Here is a 17,793-nt window from a genome sequence, read left to right on the forward strand (position 1 = left end):
CTCCCGGTCGCCACACCCCCTGCGGGTCTTTCTGCAACAGGACCGCCCCCACGGCTCTGTCCGAGGCGTCTGTCTCCACCCTCATCGGCTTGCTGGGGTTGACATGAAGCAGCTGCTCTTCCGACGCGAAGAGACGCTTGAGTGCCTGAAAGGACTGCTCCGCCTGCGCTGTCCAAACGAACTTCTTCTTCTTGGAGCTAAGCGTGTCAGTGATGGCCGCTGTCTGCATCGCGAAGCCCTTGATAAACTTGCGATAGAAGTTCGCAAAGCCGACAAACCGTTGGACCTCCTTCCGGTTGCGCGGACTCTTCCAATCCAACACCGCTCGAACCTTGGCGCTGTCCATGGCGAGCCCCTTGTCAGACAGCTTGTAGCCCAGAAAATCCACCTCCGGCACGTCAAATTGGCACTTCTCCAGCTTGGCGTAGAGCCTATGTTGCTTTAGCCTGCTCAGCACTTCCTTGACGTGTCCGTCATGCTCCTGCTGCGACTCCGAAAAGATCAGGATGTCATCTAAGAAACAGACGCACGTCTTGTAGAGAAGTCCCGCCAACACGTGATGCATAAACGCTTGAAAAACGTGGGAGCCATTTTGCAATCCAAAAGGCATAACTCTATATTCGTAGGTCCCCAGTGGCGTGAACATGGCTGTCTTCCACTCATCTCCTTCCCGCATGCGAATGAGGTTGTACGCCCCCCGCAGGTCCAACTTGGTGAACACTCTGCCCTTCCGTACCTTTGCGAGGAGGTCGTCAATACGGGGCATGGGGAAGTCCGATGGCCTAGTCAGACTGTTCAAAATCCTGTAATCCACTACCAGTCTTTTCTGGGGCGTGTCCCGCTTCTTAACAAAGAATACGGGACTGCCCCCCACTGCCCTGGACTCCCGGATGAATCCGCGTTGCAAATTATGGTCAATGAACTCTTTGAGTTCCTGCAGTTCGTCCTCTGACATGGAATACAGTTTCCCTTTAGGCAGCGCCGCCCCCGGCAGCAGGTCAATTTTGCAGTCATATGGTCTGTGAGGGGGTAGCCTGTCTGCCTCCTTCTCGCAGAAAACTTCCAAAAATTCAGCGTACTTGTGTGGAATCGCTTGCAGCGTGCCTAGCAGCAGCTGTGACTCCTCTTCCTCTCCTTCCTGCCTGGGCACGATGCAGTGTTCAGCACAAAAGGAAGAGCCGAAGGTCAGCTGCCTCTGGTACCAAGCCATCGCTGGGCTGTGCTTGTCCAGCCAACTCATGCCCAATACAATGGGCGTGTCAGATAGTCGAGTGACGTTGAAGCTGATGATTTCTCTGTGATTCCCAAGTCGCATCACCATTGGTGGCGTCTGCTTCACCACTTGCCCCCCGAGCAGCTCCCTGCCATCCACCGTGACAACCTGCAGGGGCAGTGTGGCCGGCAGCAACTGCACAGCGTGCCTGTCGACAAAGTCCTGCCCTATAAAGTCCGCATTGCTGCCTGAGTCAATGGTGATTGGCACGTCCATGGTGATTCCATTGGGCAGTTGGAGAGACGCTGTGAGCCTCACTACTGGTTTGGGCGGGAGGGGGTTCACGGGCTGTAAAATCGCTGGGGACTGCGTCACTAACACGTCTGGCTGGGCCCCAGTGCCTCTTCCTCCAGCCAGACAGCCTCGTTTCCCTGCTGTGGTCCTCCTTGCTGTGTTGCTGCAGTCACCATTGCTGAGGCTGCAGTGAGCTTGTGGGGCCTCTGGGGACACTCTTTCGCCATATGCCCTGGCTCCTCACAGACGTAACACTTCCTGTTCCCTCTAGGAGGCTTCGCTTTCACTGCTGCTGGTGCTAGGGCTCTGGTTGCTGACTGAGCCCTTGCACCTCCCACCTCCATAGGTTCGGCTCCTCCTCCTGGCGGAGGCGTGGATTGCGCCCGCGCTGCTTCCCTGGGAAAGAAGGAGGGGCCCCCGGCTGGTTCGCGCCCTCCACGCCCTTCGTCCCTGTTCCACGGACGTCCTTCCAGCCTCACCCCCACTGCCAGTGCCCTCTGAACGACCTCCTGGGTGGTTCGGGGTCTCTCCCCCCTGGCGATCTCATCTTTAATCGAGTTATGCAGCCCCTCCCAAAAGAGGTCTCTTACAGGAGCCGAATCTCTGTCCCATTCCAGGGCACTGACCAAGGCGAAAAAGCGGGCATGGTACTGCCTGACGCTGGCCCTCCCTTGTCTCAGCCCATGCACCTCCTTCCGTGCAAGATCCACGTCAATACTTGATAAAAAACACCCATCCATCGCTTTAATAAAGGCATCTGCATTCTGTAGCGCCGGATCCTTATCTCTCCATAAATTGCGTAGCCATGCTCTCGCATCCCCATGCAGATGGGACATGATGAACCCCACTCTCTCTTGTTCATCTCTAAAGTCTTTATGCAGCAGTTGCAGTGCGCACAGTACGTCGGCTCTAAAGTTGGGATACTGTTGCAGGTTCCCATCGAAGGGAGAGACCAGCCCGCCTGTCCGTCTCGCCAACCCAATGCCCTCCTGCCGGGGTGTCTGCTTTGTCAGCACGTCTAACCTGACCTGGAGATCCCTGCAGGCTGCGGCTGCTTCCTCCTCCCTCTTCCTGGATGCTAGAGCCTCGGCGTTCAGTTGTGCCACCGCGTTTCTGAGTTCCTCTATCTGCTGCTCAGCCGTCATGTCGTCTGCCGTTCGTGAGCTTGCTAGTAGGCACCTGTGTCTCTCCCCTCCTCGAGGCTGTAGATGCCCACAAGTAGAGACGGAGCTTACTGTCAGAGCTGCTTGAAGATCCTAGCTCACAGAGGATCACGCTAGCCAGCGGTCATTAAGTAAAAGTCTTTATTGAATTACAGTTTCCATTCTCACGCTGCTGCGCGCAACTCTACGCCTAGTAGCTAGGTCGGCGAAGCTCCGTCTGAGTCTCCGCCCTGTGTGCACCAACTTAATATCCTAGCCTTGCTCCACCTTTTCCTCCTGACTGTCCTCCTCTGGGTCCCTCTACCCCCCGGGGCTTCTTCCTTCCGGGATTCTTCTGACGCTGACCCAGACCCTCCTGCCTCCTTGCGCCGGGCTTTAGGACCTGGCTCTCTTTCGGGGCTGCTTACTGCGCCGCCTTCCTCTGCATTTGAACTTGGCGCGCGCGCCCAACCTTCCACTTTCCTCTCAACCGTTTCTTCGCTCCCCGATGGAGGTGTGGCCATCCCCGACTCATGTCCTCCCTCCTGTGGAGGTGTGGCCACTCCTGACTCATGTCCTCCCTCCTGTGGTGAGCTGCCAGCGCTTCCCCCCTGGCTCCCTTCCTCTTCCCTGCTTCCTGGCGGTGACGCTGGTCCCGATTTCCAGCTGCTCCCCCCTGAGTCCTCTCTGGCTCTGTCTTCCTGGGGTGCCCCCCTAGACTCCCCCCTTGCCCTCGCCACTGGTGCTCCTTTCTGTGAATCCTCTGATTCACTGGAAAGACTAGGAGATCTCGGGTCGTCGTCGTCACTCATCTTTTCTTCTGCCTCCTCCCCTTCGCTCTCTGTTTCCTCCCTTGCCCGTGCTTCTGCTCCTAAACCCCTGACACATACATTCTACTCCGCCCACTTGGCTGGGTTTTCCCAGCTGCTCTGGGTGGCTTTCAACAAAACATTAAAAACAGAATAAAACTTCAAACATTAAAAACTTCATTAAAGATGTCTTCTAAAAGTTGGATAGTTGTTTATTTCCTTCCACAGGGTGGGCGCCACTACCGAGAAAGCCCTCTGCCTGGTTCCCTGTAACCTCACTTCTCACAGTGAGGGAACCGCCAGAAGGCTCTCAGTGCTGGACCTCAGTGTCCGGGTTGAATGATGGGGGTGGAGACACTCCTTCAGGTATACTGGACCAAGGCCATTTAGGACTTTAAAGGTCAGCACCAACACTTTGAATTGTGCTCCGAAACGTACTGGGAGCCAATGTAGGTCTTTCAGGACTGGTGTTATATGGTCTTGGCAGCCGCTCCCAGTCACCAGTCTGGCTGCCTTATTCTGCATTAGTTGCAGTTTCCGGGTCACTTTCAAAGGTAGCACACCATAGAGCGCATTGCAGTAGTCCAAGCAGGAGATAACTAGAGCCTGTACCACTCTGCCGAGACAGTCTGTGGGCAGGTAGGGTCTTAGCCTGCGTACCAGGTGGAGTTGGTAGACAGCTGCCCTGGACACAGAATTGACCTGCGCCTCCATGGATAGCTGTGAGTCCAAAATGACTCCCAGGCTGCGCACCTGGGCCTTCAGGGGCACAGTTACCCCATTCAGACCAGGGAGTTCCCCACATCCACCCGCACCCTGTCCCCCCAAAACAGTACTTTTGTCTTGTCAGGATTCAACCTCAATCTGTTAGCCACCATCCATCCTCCAACCGCCTCCAGACACTCACACAGGACCTTCACCGCCTTCACTGGTTCTGATTTAAAAGAGAGGTAGAGCTGGGTATCATCTGCATATTGATGAACACCCAGCCCAAACCCCCTGATGATCTCTCCCAGCGGCTTCATATAGATTATTAAAAAGCATGGGACTTCCGGAGGCGGCGCGAAACGGCAATGGCGGTCCTCTTCGCGCTGTGAAGAGGGGCTCCGCGGAAAAGGGTCGTCCGCTGTGGCAGAGCGGAGACCCATTAAGAAAAACCACAGGCAGAGTGAGCCTGTGGCCGTGGGACTCGTCGGGCACCAGAAGCGACCCTGGAAACAAAGAAGGGACCCCGTAAGGGGCTCCGGAACGTGGAAGGGGGAGCGGTGCTGAGAGTTCATCGCTCTTTCTGGGGAAGCGAAGCCGCGCGGCTGCTGCTGATGAGCGCTGTCCTTTCTTCCTGAAACATCAGACTCTAAACTTCATACCCGTGAGTAAGGACTATAAATTTTTTCGGGAATAAAAGTTATTAATTCGGCTGAAAACGGGAGACGCAAACAGGAAGTCCGTCTTCCGACCGTGCTTATAGATCAAAGCAAAGACTCTGACAAGCGCGAAGCGCCTCAGAAGGGATTACAAAAAAAAGATCGGATTACCGTGCAATGATTGAACTTGTTATTGAGAAGCTAAAAGGATCAGTCTTGTTTTAACTGATAGGATTTGGACTGGAATTTTTCCTCCTCTTGGTGGACTATAAAGGATTAAGAAACCAAATCAGCGGACTGTCAGGAAAAAAGAGAGCTGTCAAATTGCGGAAACTGTATTTAACACGGAAAGTGCTACTTTTGAGCGTTACTGTTGGATACAAATAGGGAAACTGTTACTTGCACCATCCTTGAAACTTTGTTTTAATCTGGGAAAAGCTCTGCATGCCTAAAGGGACATTGAAGGTGCCTTCGTAATTTATTTCGGTCTGCTGGGATTTTAATGGCGGAAAAAGTTCTTCCTTGTTTTCTTGAACTACAGGGGTGCTCCCCCTAGAGGATTTGGGAATTACAAGTCTCTGGGAACTGCATATTATTTTGGCTATCTGTTGTCTTGTTGTTTATATTTTGGACTGTCTTTCCCATGGAATCGCTTACAGTTTGACCTTGACGCATAGACAGCTGTGGAATGAGTGGCACAGGGAAAACAAGGTCGGCCAAAACAAAAGCAAAACAATCTGCACAACAATCTGTACAACTGTTACAAACAACTTTGACCTCTCAGCCACGTAGATCATCTGTCCCAATTGTTTTAGGACTGCAAGAAGGAGAAGTTGAGCAGCCATCCTTAGAGGATATGGCTTCAGGAGGACTTGACCCAGTCTCAAAACAAATTTTGGAACAACTGGCAGTTTTAAACAAAAAAGCTGATGAACAGTCGACTAAATTTGATCAAGTTACAGCCACTATCAATAAATTGACTGAGCAAGTCACTCAACACACACAAGCAATTGGGAATCTTCAGGCAACAACTGCAGAAAATCGTAAGTTGGCGGAGGAAGCTAATCAAAAGGCAGAACAAGCTAATCAGAAGGCCGAGGCAATAAAAGGGGAGGTAAGGCCACTGCACAAGCAGATTAATGAACAGCAGGCCTATCTGTCTATGGTGGAATTGAGGAATCGGGAAAACAACCTCAGATTAAGAGCTATCCCAGAACTTGAACAAGGAAATTTGATTGATTATTTGACATCAGAAATATCAAAGTTCTGGGGTATAGAAGAAGACAAGGACTTTAAAATTGTTACTGCTTTCAGACTGGGAAGAGTGGTCGGGAAGGACAGAGCCAGAGACTGTTTGATCATCCTGAGATCCAGACAAGAAAGAGACAAAATATTAGGCCTACATTTTGGAAAATCACTGGTAATACAAGGCAAAAGAACAGAAATTTACAGAGACATACCGAAACAACTTTTGGACCTTAGAGCTACCTATACAGAACTTGCAAGACTACTAAGAGGCAACTCAATTCCTTATAGGTGGGAGTTCCCACAAGGACTATCTTTTAATTTCAAAGGAAAGAAAGTTAAAATCAGAACAGCAGAAGATCAACAAAAGTTCCTGAAAGACAACGAAGAGGACCTTCAAAAGGGAGCAGTGGTATCTTGGCCACCACCTTTGCCTGCACCTACACCTGTACCAACACCAGCACCTCTGGGCTCAGAGGAAAAAGAAGAGACACCGCTATAGGACCAACAGAGTGATCCAGGATGTCTCTGCGGCTCTTTACTTGGAATATTCATGGTGGGAATTCCCCGGAAAAAAGAAGAATAATCTTTCATATATTGAAAAAAGAACAATTGGACATTATTTGCTTGCAGGAAACCCATGTGACTAGGCTCCACAGGAAAGTGTTAATCAACAAAAGACTAGGCCAAGAATTTATTTCATCAGACAGAGTTAAGAAAAGAGGCGTGGTGATTTATGCAAAGGAGAACCTGTCACCGAAATTTCTATTCAAAGATGAGCAAGGAAGAATTTTGGCAATTGAAATACAGACACAAGGAGAAAAAATTTTTATATTAGGAATCTATGCACCAAATGAGGGGAAATCAGAATTTTATAAGAAGCTGCATGAGATAATGCTGGACTATTTGGACTATACTAACATCATTATGATGGGAGATATGAATGGGGTGGTCTCTACACATATGGATAAGTCACAAAACCAAAATTTAACAAAAGATGGCAGACTGCCTAAAACTTTCTTCAAATTAACTGACAGTATGGACTTGATTGACATTTGGAGGACAAAGAACCCCTTAGGTAAAGAAGGAACATTCTTTTCTGAGGCCCATCTATCATGGACAAGAATCGACCAAATATGGACAACTAGAGGGCTGGCACCTAAGACTACAAAGGTGGAAATCTGCCCAAAAACCTGCTCCGACCATAATGCTATGAAAGTGGAATTGAGACTTACTCCAATCGGTTCCTTCAGATGGAAAATGAATGACACCCTATTAAGAGACCAGGAGATTGTGAAGAGGGCCCAAAAAACTTTAAAAGACTATTTCGAAATTAATTTGAACACCTTGGTGGAAAAGAGAACAATCTGGGACGCAAGTAAAGCAGTTATGAGAGGGTTTCTGATACAACAGAATACGATTAAGAAAAAACTCTGGAATGGAAAAAAGTACAAGATATTAGAGATGATAAGAGACGGAGAGAAAAAATTGAGACTAAAACCAAAATCAAAAGAAGTTCTAAGAGAAATTAAATTCCATCAAGCACAATATGCGAAATTGATAAATCAAGAAGTTGAATGGAAAATTAAACAAATGAAACAAAGATCATTTGAATCAGCGAACAAATGTGGGAAACTGCTAGCATGGCAGTTGAAAAAGAGACAAAAATTGAACTTTGTTACCAATCTGGAGGTTGAAGGAAGAAATATTCAGAAACCAGAAGACATTAGAAAGTGTTTCCAGAGATATTTCAAAAAACTTTTTACGCAAGGGCCTCAGGAAGAGACTGAGATAGATCAATTTTTAAAAGTTAATGGACTACCAAAACTATCCCAGGAGAAGAGAACAATCTTGAACTACAGAATAACACAACAGGAAATTGAGGGTGCCATTCAGAATATGCAACTAGGTAAATCTCCAGGCCCAGATGGACTTACCTCCAAGTATTACAAGATATTAAAAGATTTTTTGATACAGCCACTAATGGAGGTATGCAACCAGATTGTGGAGGGGGGAAAAGCACCGGAATCGTGGAAAGAAGCTTTCATCACATTGATACCTAAACTGGAAACTGAAAAGACCCAACTTAAGAACTACCGTCCCATCTCACTCCTCAATGTGGATTACAAAATTTTTGCAGATATTTTGGCAAGTAGATTTAAAAAAGTGCTAAATGAAGTAATTCATAAAGACCAGGCAGGCTTTCTCCCAGGCAGACATTTGTTTGACAACACTAGGAATATTATTGATATTTTGGAGCTTTTGCAGACTGACATCAACACGAAAGCAGCTTTAATCTTCATAGACGCAGAGAAGGCCTTTGACAACATTTCTTTGAAGTTCATGAAGAAAAATTTGGAAGGGATGGGAGTGGGACGGGGGTTTCAAAACAGTATAGAGGCAATCTACTAAGAGCAAAAAGCTAAATTGATAGTGAACAATGTGGTGACAGAAGAATTCAAAATTGAAAAAGGAACACGACAGGGGTGCCCCCTATCCCCTCTGTTATTTATTTCAGTCCTGGAGGTACTTTTGAATATGATTAGGGAGGACCGGTTGGTGCAAGGAATACAGGTCGGAGTGAAACAATATAAACTGAAAGCCTTTGCAGATGATTTGGTATTAACATTACAGGAGCCAGAATCTAGTACAAAAAGAGTTTTAGAATTGATTCATGAGTTTGATCGGGTGGCGGGATTTAAGTTGAACAAGCAAAAAACTAAGGTTCTGGGGAAAAATCTGACACCTCTAGAAATAGATGGGTTTCAGAAGGAGACAGAGTTAAATGTGGTTAAAAAAGTGAAATACCTAGGGGTTAATTTGTCTGCTAAAAATTTGAATTTATTCAAAGATAATTATGAAAAATGTTGGTCAGAAATCAAAAAGGACATAGAAACTTGGTCAAGATTGAAACTTTCCTTGTTGGGTCGAATTGCAGCTGTAAAAATGAATGTATTGCCAAAGATGTTGTTTTTGTTTCAAACCCTACAGATTGTGGACAGAGTGGAATGTTTTGGAAAGTGGCAGAAAGATATCTCTAAGTTTGTCTGGCAGGGCAAAAAGCCCAGGATAAAATTTAAAATACTAACTGACACAAAGGAAAGAGGGGGATTTGCCCTGCCGGACTTAAGGTTATATTACGAAGCTGCAGCTTTCTGCTGGATGAAATATTGGTTTCTATTAGAAAACGCTGATGTCCTAGATCTGGAAGGGTTCAACAATGCTTTTGGATGGCATGCATATTTGTGGTAAAGGTTCACAAAATGTTTAAAAACCATATTGTCAGAAAAGCATTATTTATTGTCTGGACTAAATACAAGGACTTACTTGAAAATAAGACCCCGAGGTGGTTATCACCAATAGAGGCTAAGGCCCGAAAAAGACTCAATATGGAGGCCGGTTGGCCAAAATATTGGGAGATAATAGAAAAAATTGGAGATAATTGGAGGCTGCAGAGCCTAGATAAATTAAAGAGCAAGGTGCGAGATTGGTTACACTATGCTCAAATCCAAGAGGTTTTTAAAAAGGACAAAAAAATAGGATTCCAGGTGGAAAAATCGAAATTAGAGACAGAACTGCTTGAACCAAAGACTAAGGTTCTTTCAAGAATGTATAACTTGCTGCTTAAATGGAATACCCAAGATGAGACAGTCAAATCAGCCATGATAAAATGGGCGCAGGATATTGGGTATAACATCATGTTTGAGGACTGGGAAAGGCTATGGACCACCGGTATGAAATTCACGGCATGTAATGCCTTGAAAGAAAATATTATGAAAATGATATATAGGTGGTACATGACCCCAGTCAAGCTTGCAAAGATATATCACCTGTCTGATAATAAATGTTGGAAGTGTAAGGAGGCTGAAGGGACATTCTTTCACCTCTGGTGGACCTGTCCAAAAGTGAAGGCCTTCTGGGAAATGATATATAATGAGTTAAAAAAGGTATTTAAGTATACCTTTCCCAAGAAACCAGAGGCCTTACTCCTGGGCATTGTCGGCCAGAAAGTGTTAAAGAAGGATAGAACTTTTTTTATGTATGCAACTACAGCAGCAAGAATTCTCATCGCAAAATATTGGAAGACACAAGATCTACCCACACTGGAAGAATGGCAGACGCAATTGATGGACTATATGGAACTGGCTGAAATGACTGGCAGAATCCGAGATTTGGGAGAAGAAATAATGGAGGAGGACTGGAAAAAATTTAAGGACTATCTACAAAAATATTATAAGTTATATGAATGTTAAGAACTTGCATGATTTGGAAAATCTTGCTTCAGCAATATGACTTGGTGATATGGGAAATTAAGTTATAATTATGAAAGCACTAAAGTTTAAAGTAATATTATATCTATTTTAGGGTAAAAGTAAATTGACAACAAGTATTTTAAACCCAAAATATAATTATTTGAAAGTACAAAGGAACGCACGAAACAAGGTAACAATTTGCTGATATTTTTATTGTAAAGAATGCAGGGTGAGGGAGATGTGGGGAAGTCCGGTTGGTTATGGAAAAAATGTTTTTGGAAAGATGGATTTCTTTTTCTTTTTCTTTTCTTTTTTCTTTTATTTCTTTTATATATCTGACTTCATATCTGTATCTGGAAAAAAAGTAATAAAAATATTTTTTTTAAAAAAAAATAGATTATTAAAAAGCATGGGGGAGAGGACGGAACCCTGAGGCACCCCACAAGTGAGAGCCCAGGGGTCTGAACACTCATCCCCCAACACAACTTTCTGTATAACAGTGCCCCCAGCTCCCACTCCTCTAGATGGTCCAGAACGATGTTAAGGCCGTTGAGAGATCCAGCAGAACTAGGAAACAGCTCTCACCTTTGTCCCTAACCCATCGGAGATCATCGACCAGCACGACCAAGGTGGTTTCAGTCCCATGATGAGGCCTGAATCCCAATTGGAAGGGATCCAAATGGTCTGCATCCTCCAGGTGTGCGTGGAGTTGTTCAGCAACCACCCACTCAGTCACCTTGCCCAAGACTGGGCAATAGTTGGCCATATTGGCCAGGCCCAAAGATGTTTTTTAAAGAAGTGGTTTAATGACTGCCTCTTTCAGCAGGGCTGGGTAGACTCCCTCACAGAGGGAAGCATTCACCACTATGCAGAGCCCATCACCCAGTCCTTCCCGGCTTACTTTTATGAGCCAGGATGGGCAAGGATCAAGGAGACAGGTGGTTGGTTTCACTTGTCCAAGAAGCCTGTTCACATCCTTGATGGTAACAGATTGGAATTGATCCCATGCAACTGGACAAGACAAGACTCTTGCACTCTCCTGCCCTGGCCCTGCTCCCACGGTGGAGTCTACCTCTTTCCGAATCTGAGCAACTTTATCTGCAAAAAACTTTGCAAAATCATTGCAGGAGATCTGGGGGGCCTTATAAGGCCCCGATGGCGCAGGTGGCTCTGTTAAATTGCAAACCACCTGTCAGGGGTTTAGGAGCAGAGGCACGGGCAAGGGAGGAAACAGAGAGCGAAGGGGAGGAGGCAGAAGAAAAGATGAGTGATGACGACAACCCGAGATCTCCTAGTCTTTCCAGTGAATCAGAGGATTCACAGAAAGGAGCACCAGTGGCCAGGGCAAGGGGGGAGTCTAGGGGGGCACCCCAGGAAGATAGAGCCAGAGGGGACTCAGGGGGGAGCAGCTGGAAATCGGGACCAGCGTCACCGCCAGGAAGCAGGGAAGAGGAAGGGAGCCAGGGGGGAAGCGCTGGCAGCTCACCACAGGAGGGAGGGCATGAGTCAGGAGTGGCCACACCTCCATCGGGGAGCGAAGAAACGGTTAAGAGGAAAGTGGAAGGTTGGGCGCGCACGCCAAGTTCAAATGCAGAGGAAGGCGGCGCAGTAAGCAGCCCCGAAAGGGAGCCAGGTCCTAAAGCCCGGCGCAAGGAGGCAGGAGGGTCCGGGTCAGCGTCAGAAGAATCCCGGAAGGAAGAAGCCCCGGGGGGTAGAGGGACCCAGAGGAGGACAGTCAGGCGGAAAAGGTGGAGCAAGGCTAGGATATTAAGTTGGTGCACACGGGGCGGAGACTCAGACGGAGCTTCGCCGATCTAGCTACTAGACGTAGAGTTGCGCGCAGCAGCGTGAGAATGGAAACTGTAATTCAATAAAGACTTTTACTTAATGATCGCTGGCTAGCGTGATCCTCTGTGAGCTAGGATCTTCAAGCAGCTCTGACAGTAAGCTCCGTCTCACGATTGTGGGCATCTACAGCCTCGAGGAGGGGAGAGAAACAGGTGCCTACTAGCGAGCTCACGAACGGCAGACGACATGACGGCTGAGCAGCAGATAGAGGAACTCAGAAAAGCAGTGGCACAACTGAATGCCGAGGCTCTCGCATCCAGGAAGAGAGAGGAGGAAGCAGCTGCCGCCTGCAGGGATCTCCAGGTCAGGTTAGACGTGCTGACAAAGCAGACACCCCGGCAGGAGGGCATTGGGTTGGCGAGACGGACAGGCGGGCTGGTCTCTCACTTCGATGGGAACCTGCAACAGTATCCCAACTTTAGAGCCGACGTACTGTGCGCACTGCAACTGCTGCATAAAGACTTTAGAGATGAGCAAGAGAGAGTGGGATTCATCATGTCCCATTTGCATGGGGATGCTAGAGCATGGCTACGCAATTTATGGAGAGATAAGGATCCGGCGCTCCAGAATGCAGATGCCTTTATTAAAGCGATGGATGGGTGTTTTTTATCAAGTATTGACGTGGATCTTGCACGGAAGGAGGTGCATGGGCTGAGACAAGGGAGGGCCAGCGTCAGGCAGTATCATGCCCGCTTTTTCGCCTTGGTCAGTGCCCTGGAATGGGACAGAGATTCGGCTCCTGTAAGAGACCTCTTTTGGGAGGGGTTGCACAGCTCGATTAAAGATGAGATCGCGAGGGGGGAGAGACCCCGAACCACCCAGGAGGTCGTTCAGAGGGCACTGGCAGTGGGGGTGAGGCTGGAAGAACGTCCGTGGAGCAGGGACGAAGGGCGTGGAGGACGCGAGCCAGCCAGGGGCCCCTCCTTCCTTCCCAGAGAAGCAGCGCGGGCGCAATCCACGCCTCCGCCAGGAGGAGGAGCCGAACCTATGGAGGTTGGAGGTGCAAGGGCTCAGTCAGCAACCAGAGCCCTAGCACCGGCAGCAGTGAAAGCGAAGCCTCCTAGAGGGAACAGGAAGTGTTACGTCTGTGAGGAGCCAGGGCATATGGCAAAAGAGTGTCCCCAGAGGCTCCACAAGCTTACTGCAGCCTCGGCAATGGTGACTGCAGCAACGCAGCAAGGGGGACCACAGCAGGGAAACGACGCAGTCTGGCTGGAGGAAGAGGCCCTGGGGCCCAGCCAGACGTGTTAGTGACGCAGTCCCCAGAGGTTTTACAGCCCGTGAACCCCCTCCCGCCCAAACTATTGGTGAGGCTCACCGCATCTCTCCAGCTGCCCAATGGAATCACCACTGACGTGCCCATCACAGTTGACTCGGGCAGCAACGCGGACTTTATAGGGCAGGACTTTGTCGACAAGCACGCTATACAGTTGCTGCCGGCCACACTGCCCCTGCAGGTTGTCACGGTGGATGGCAGGGAGTTGCTAGGGGGGCAAGTGGTGAAGCAGACGCCGCCCATGGCGATGCGACTTGGAAATCACAAAGAAATCATCAGCTTCAATGTCACTCAACTATCGGATATGCCCATTGTATTGGGAATGAGTTGGCTGGACAAGCACAGCCCAACGCTGGCTTGGTACCAGAGGCAGCTGATCTTCGGCTCTTCCTTTTGTGCTGAACACTGCATCGTGCCCCGGCAGGAAGGAGAGGAAGAGGAGTCACAGCTGCTGCTAGGCACGCTGCAAGCGATTCCCCACAAGTACACAGAATTTTTGGAAGTTTTCTGCGAGAAGGAGGCGGACAGGCTGCCCCCTCACAGACCATATGACTGCAAAATTGACCTGCTGCCGGGGGTGGCGCTGCCTAAGGGGAAACTGTATTCCATGTCAGAGGACGAGCTGCAGGAACTCAAACAGTTCATAGATCATAATTTGGAGCGCGGTTTCATCCGAGAGTCCAAGGCAGCGGGGGGCAGTCCAGTATTCTTTGTTAAAAAGCGAGACACGCCCCAAAAAAGACTGGTCGTGGACTATCGCATTTTAAACAATGGGACCAAGCCGTCGGACTTCCCCATGCCCCGAATCGACGACCTCCTGGCGAAGGTGCGGAAGGGGAAAGTGTTCACCAAGTTAGACCTGCGAGGGGCGTACAACCTCATTCGTATGCGGGAGGGAGATGAGTGGAAGACGGCCATGTTCACGCCACTGGGTACCTACGAATACAGAGTTATGCCCTTTGGATTGCAAAATGGCTCCCACGTTTTTCAAGCTTTCATGCATCACGTGTTGGCGGGACTTCTCTACAAGACGTGCGTCTGTTTCTTAGATGACATCCTGATCTTTTCGGAATCGCAGCAGGAGCATGACAGACACGTCAAGGAAGTGCTGACCAGACTAAAGCAACATAGGCTCTACGCCAAGCTGGAGAAGTGCCAATTTGACGTGACGGAGGTGGATTTTCTGGGCTACAAGTTGTCTGACAAGGGGCTCGCCATGGACAGCGCCAAGGTTCGCGCGGTATTGGATTGGAAGAGTCCACGCAACCGGAAGGAGGTCCAGAGGTTTGTCGGCTTTGCGAACTTCTATCGCAAGTTTATCAAGGGCTTCGCTATGCAGACAGCGGCCATCACAGACACGCTTAGCTCCAAGAAAAAGAAGTTCGTTTGGACAGAGGAGGCGGAGCAGTCCTTTCAGGCACTCAAGCGTCTCTTCGCGTCGGAAGAGCAGCTGCTTCACGTCAACCCCAGCAGGCCGATGAGGGTGGAGACAGACGCCTCGGACAGAGCCGTGGGGGCGGTCCTGCTGCAAAAGGACCAGCAGGGGGTGTGGCGACCGGCAGCGTTTTACTCCAGGAAGCTCAGCAAGTCCGAGCAGAACTACACCATCTGGGACAGGGAGTTGCTGGCCATTCATGCAGCGTTCAAAGCGTGGAGGCACTTCCTGATCGGCGCCAAGCACACGGTGCAGGTTTGCACGGACCACAAGAATCTGGAGCACTGGCGCACGGCACAGTTCCTAAACCAGAGGCAGATACGTTGGGCTGAGTTTTTTGCGAACTTCGACTTCCGCATAGAGTATGTCCCGGGGGACACTAACATCATGGCGGACGCCTTCTCCCGTAAGCCACAGTATCTGGAGGACGCAACGCCAGCGGCCGCCATGCACATCTTCGCACCAACAGTATGGGCGTGCGCCGCGGCCACCGTGGACCCGGAGGCGGTGCGACGAGCGTTGCAGGATGACTCCTTCGCGCAAGCAAAGATGGCAGAGGTGCAAAGGGGCACGGCTGCGGCCGACGGTTTCCAGCTACGAGATGGATTGCTCATCCGTAAAGGGGCCATCTACGTGCCGGGAGACGACCTTCGCGCCAAGGTGCTGCAGCAGCTGCACGACGCGCCCACGGCCGGGCACTTTGGCAAGGAGAAGACGGTGGAATTAGTAGCCAGGGATTTCTGGTGGCCTGGAATGAGAGGGGAGGTCGCAGACTACGTGGCGAGGTGTGACACCTGCCAGAGGGCCAAACCAGTGCACAAACCGCCGGCCGGACTGTTGGAACCGCTGCAAACTCCGGTCGAACCTTGGGAAAGGGTGGCCCTGGACTTTGTCACGGATCTGCCCAGCTCGAGGGGCAAGACGGCAGTGCTGGTGGTGGTGGACCTGTTTTCCAAGATGGCGCATTTCATTCCGTGTGCTAAGGTGGCCACGGCGGAGCAAACCGCCAAACTGTTCATAGACCACGTGTTCAAGGTTCACGGTCTGCCACGGTCTATTCTGTCCGACCGGGGGCGGCAGTTCATCTCGAATTTCTGGCAGAAGCTGATGGGCTTCCTGAACGTCAAGATCAACCTGGCGTCGGCGAGACACCCGCAGACCAACGGGCAAGCGGAGCGGGTCAATGCCATCATGCAGCAGTACCTGAGATGTTATGCAAATCAACAGCCTGCGACGTGGGTGGATTACCTGCCGCTTGCCGAGTTCGCCTACAACAACACGAAGCACGTGTCCACGGGGGTCACGCCGTTCTTCGCCAACAACGGGAGGCACCCCAGAACCTTCCCGGGACTGGAAAGAATGGGGGAGGGGGAGCCGCAGACAGCAGATGCGTTCGCGTCGGAGCTGCAGGAAGTCCACGATCAGCTGAGGCGCCACCTGGAGCTGGCCAAGCACGCATACAAGGTACAAGCGGACAAGCACAGAAGGGTTGGCGAAGAGCTCCACGTGGGAGACTGGGTTTGGTTAGCAGCCCACGCAGTGCCGGCCAGGTCGTTGGCCAAGAAGAAACTAGGGCATAAACAACTGGGGCCCTACCAAGTCGCAGAGCAGGTCAACCCGGTAGCGTTCAGACTGGCACTTCCGGAGGGTTCCAGAATGCATCCGGTATTCCACAGATCGGTGCTCACTCCCTACAAGGCACCGCACAGGTTCCAGGAACCCGGAACGGCGCCGAGTCCGGTCAGAGACAGAACAGGGCACGCGGGAGTGGCACAGAGGGAGCGCATCAACGAAGTCACGGAGATTTTGGACTCCAGATGGGGGGAAGAGGGGGTAGAATACTTTCTCGCCAAGGAGGGCACCCCGGCCAGTGCGAACAGCTGGGTGCCGGGCTACGCCTTGGACGAACCTCTCCTCAAAGACGAGTTTCATGCCCTCTTCCCCCATAGACCTATGCCAGCAGACTTTTTCGACGACTGGCTTTTCACGCCCACGCTTTCGGCCAGCACTTTCCGGGGGTTCGACTCGGACGAGGACCCGACACAAGACATCCGTTCCCCGGAGGGGTCACCCTCGGGATCTGCATCAGAACCCTTGTATTGGTGGGACGATAGACCAGAGGAGCAGTTCCGCAGACGGTGGCTGGAAGGCCCAGGACGAGCAACACCGCCAGGAGGAAGTGAGGGAGAGACGGACATGGACGTTTTCGGGGACGACCCTGGTTTCGAGCACGGCGGCACAGAGATGGAAGCGGAGGTGACCGTTGTCGACGAGAGCAGGGAGGAAGACCCGCGAGACTTCAGATGGAGGCCCGCCACGGGAAGCGACCGATATCCGACGTTCGTCCCTTTGCAACAGCAGCCCCCAGCTCCAGCACCGGAAGGAGGGGAGGGGGGCATGGGGGGCTTCGAGGGGGGGATGGATGTCAGGGGTTTAGGAGCAGAGGCACGGGCAAGGGAGGAAACAGAGAGCGAAGGGGAGGAGGCAGAAGAAAAGATGAGTGATGACGACGACCCGAGATCTCCTAGTCTTTCCAGTGAATCAGAGGATTCACAGAAAGGAGCACCAGTGGCCAGGGCAAGGGGGGAGTCTAGGGGGGCACCCCAGGAAGATAGAGCCAGAGGGGACTCAGGGGGGAGCAGCTGGAAATCGGGACCAGCGTCACCGCCAGGAAGCAGGGAAGAGGAAGGGAGCCAGGGGGGAAGCGCTGGCAGCTCACCACAGGAGGGAGGGCATGAGTCAGGAGTGGCCACACCTCCATCGGGGAGCGAAGAAACGGTTAAGAGGAAAGTGGAAGGTTGGGCGCGCGCGCCAAGTTCAAATGCAGAGGAAGGCGGCGCAGTAAGCAGCCCTGAAAGGGAGCCAGGTCCTAAAGCCCGGCGCAAGGAGGCAGGAGGGTCCGGGTCAGCGTCAG

General features: G+C 50.7%; 2 protein-coding genes across 3 annotated transcripts in view; one reads left to right on the plus strand and one right to left on the minus strand.

Annotated features, from left to right (window-relative positions):
• LOC310696722 (intercellular adhesion molecule 2-like) overlaps positions 1-17,793 on the plus strand; it is a 167,864-nt gene that overhangs the window by 66,798 nt on the left and 83,273 nt on the right. The gene's annotated exons all lie outside the window — the stretch shown is intronic.
• The window catches only part of SHFL (shiftless antiviral inhibitor of ribosomal frameshifting), a 216,422-nt gene that overhangs the window by 59,783 nt on the left and 138,846 nt on the right, over positions 1-17,793 (minus strand). The gene's annotated exons all lie outside the window — the stretch shown is intronic.

The sequence above is a fragment of the Podarcis liolepis genome (assembly GCF_965112155.1).
Source record: "Podarcis liolepis genome assembly, chromosome: 17".
NCBI lineage: Eukaryota > Metazoa > Chordata > Lepidosauria > Squamata > Lacertidae > Podarcis > Podarcis liolepis.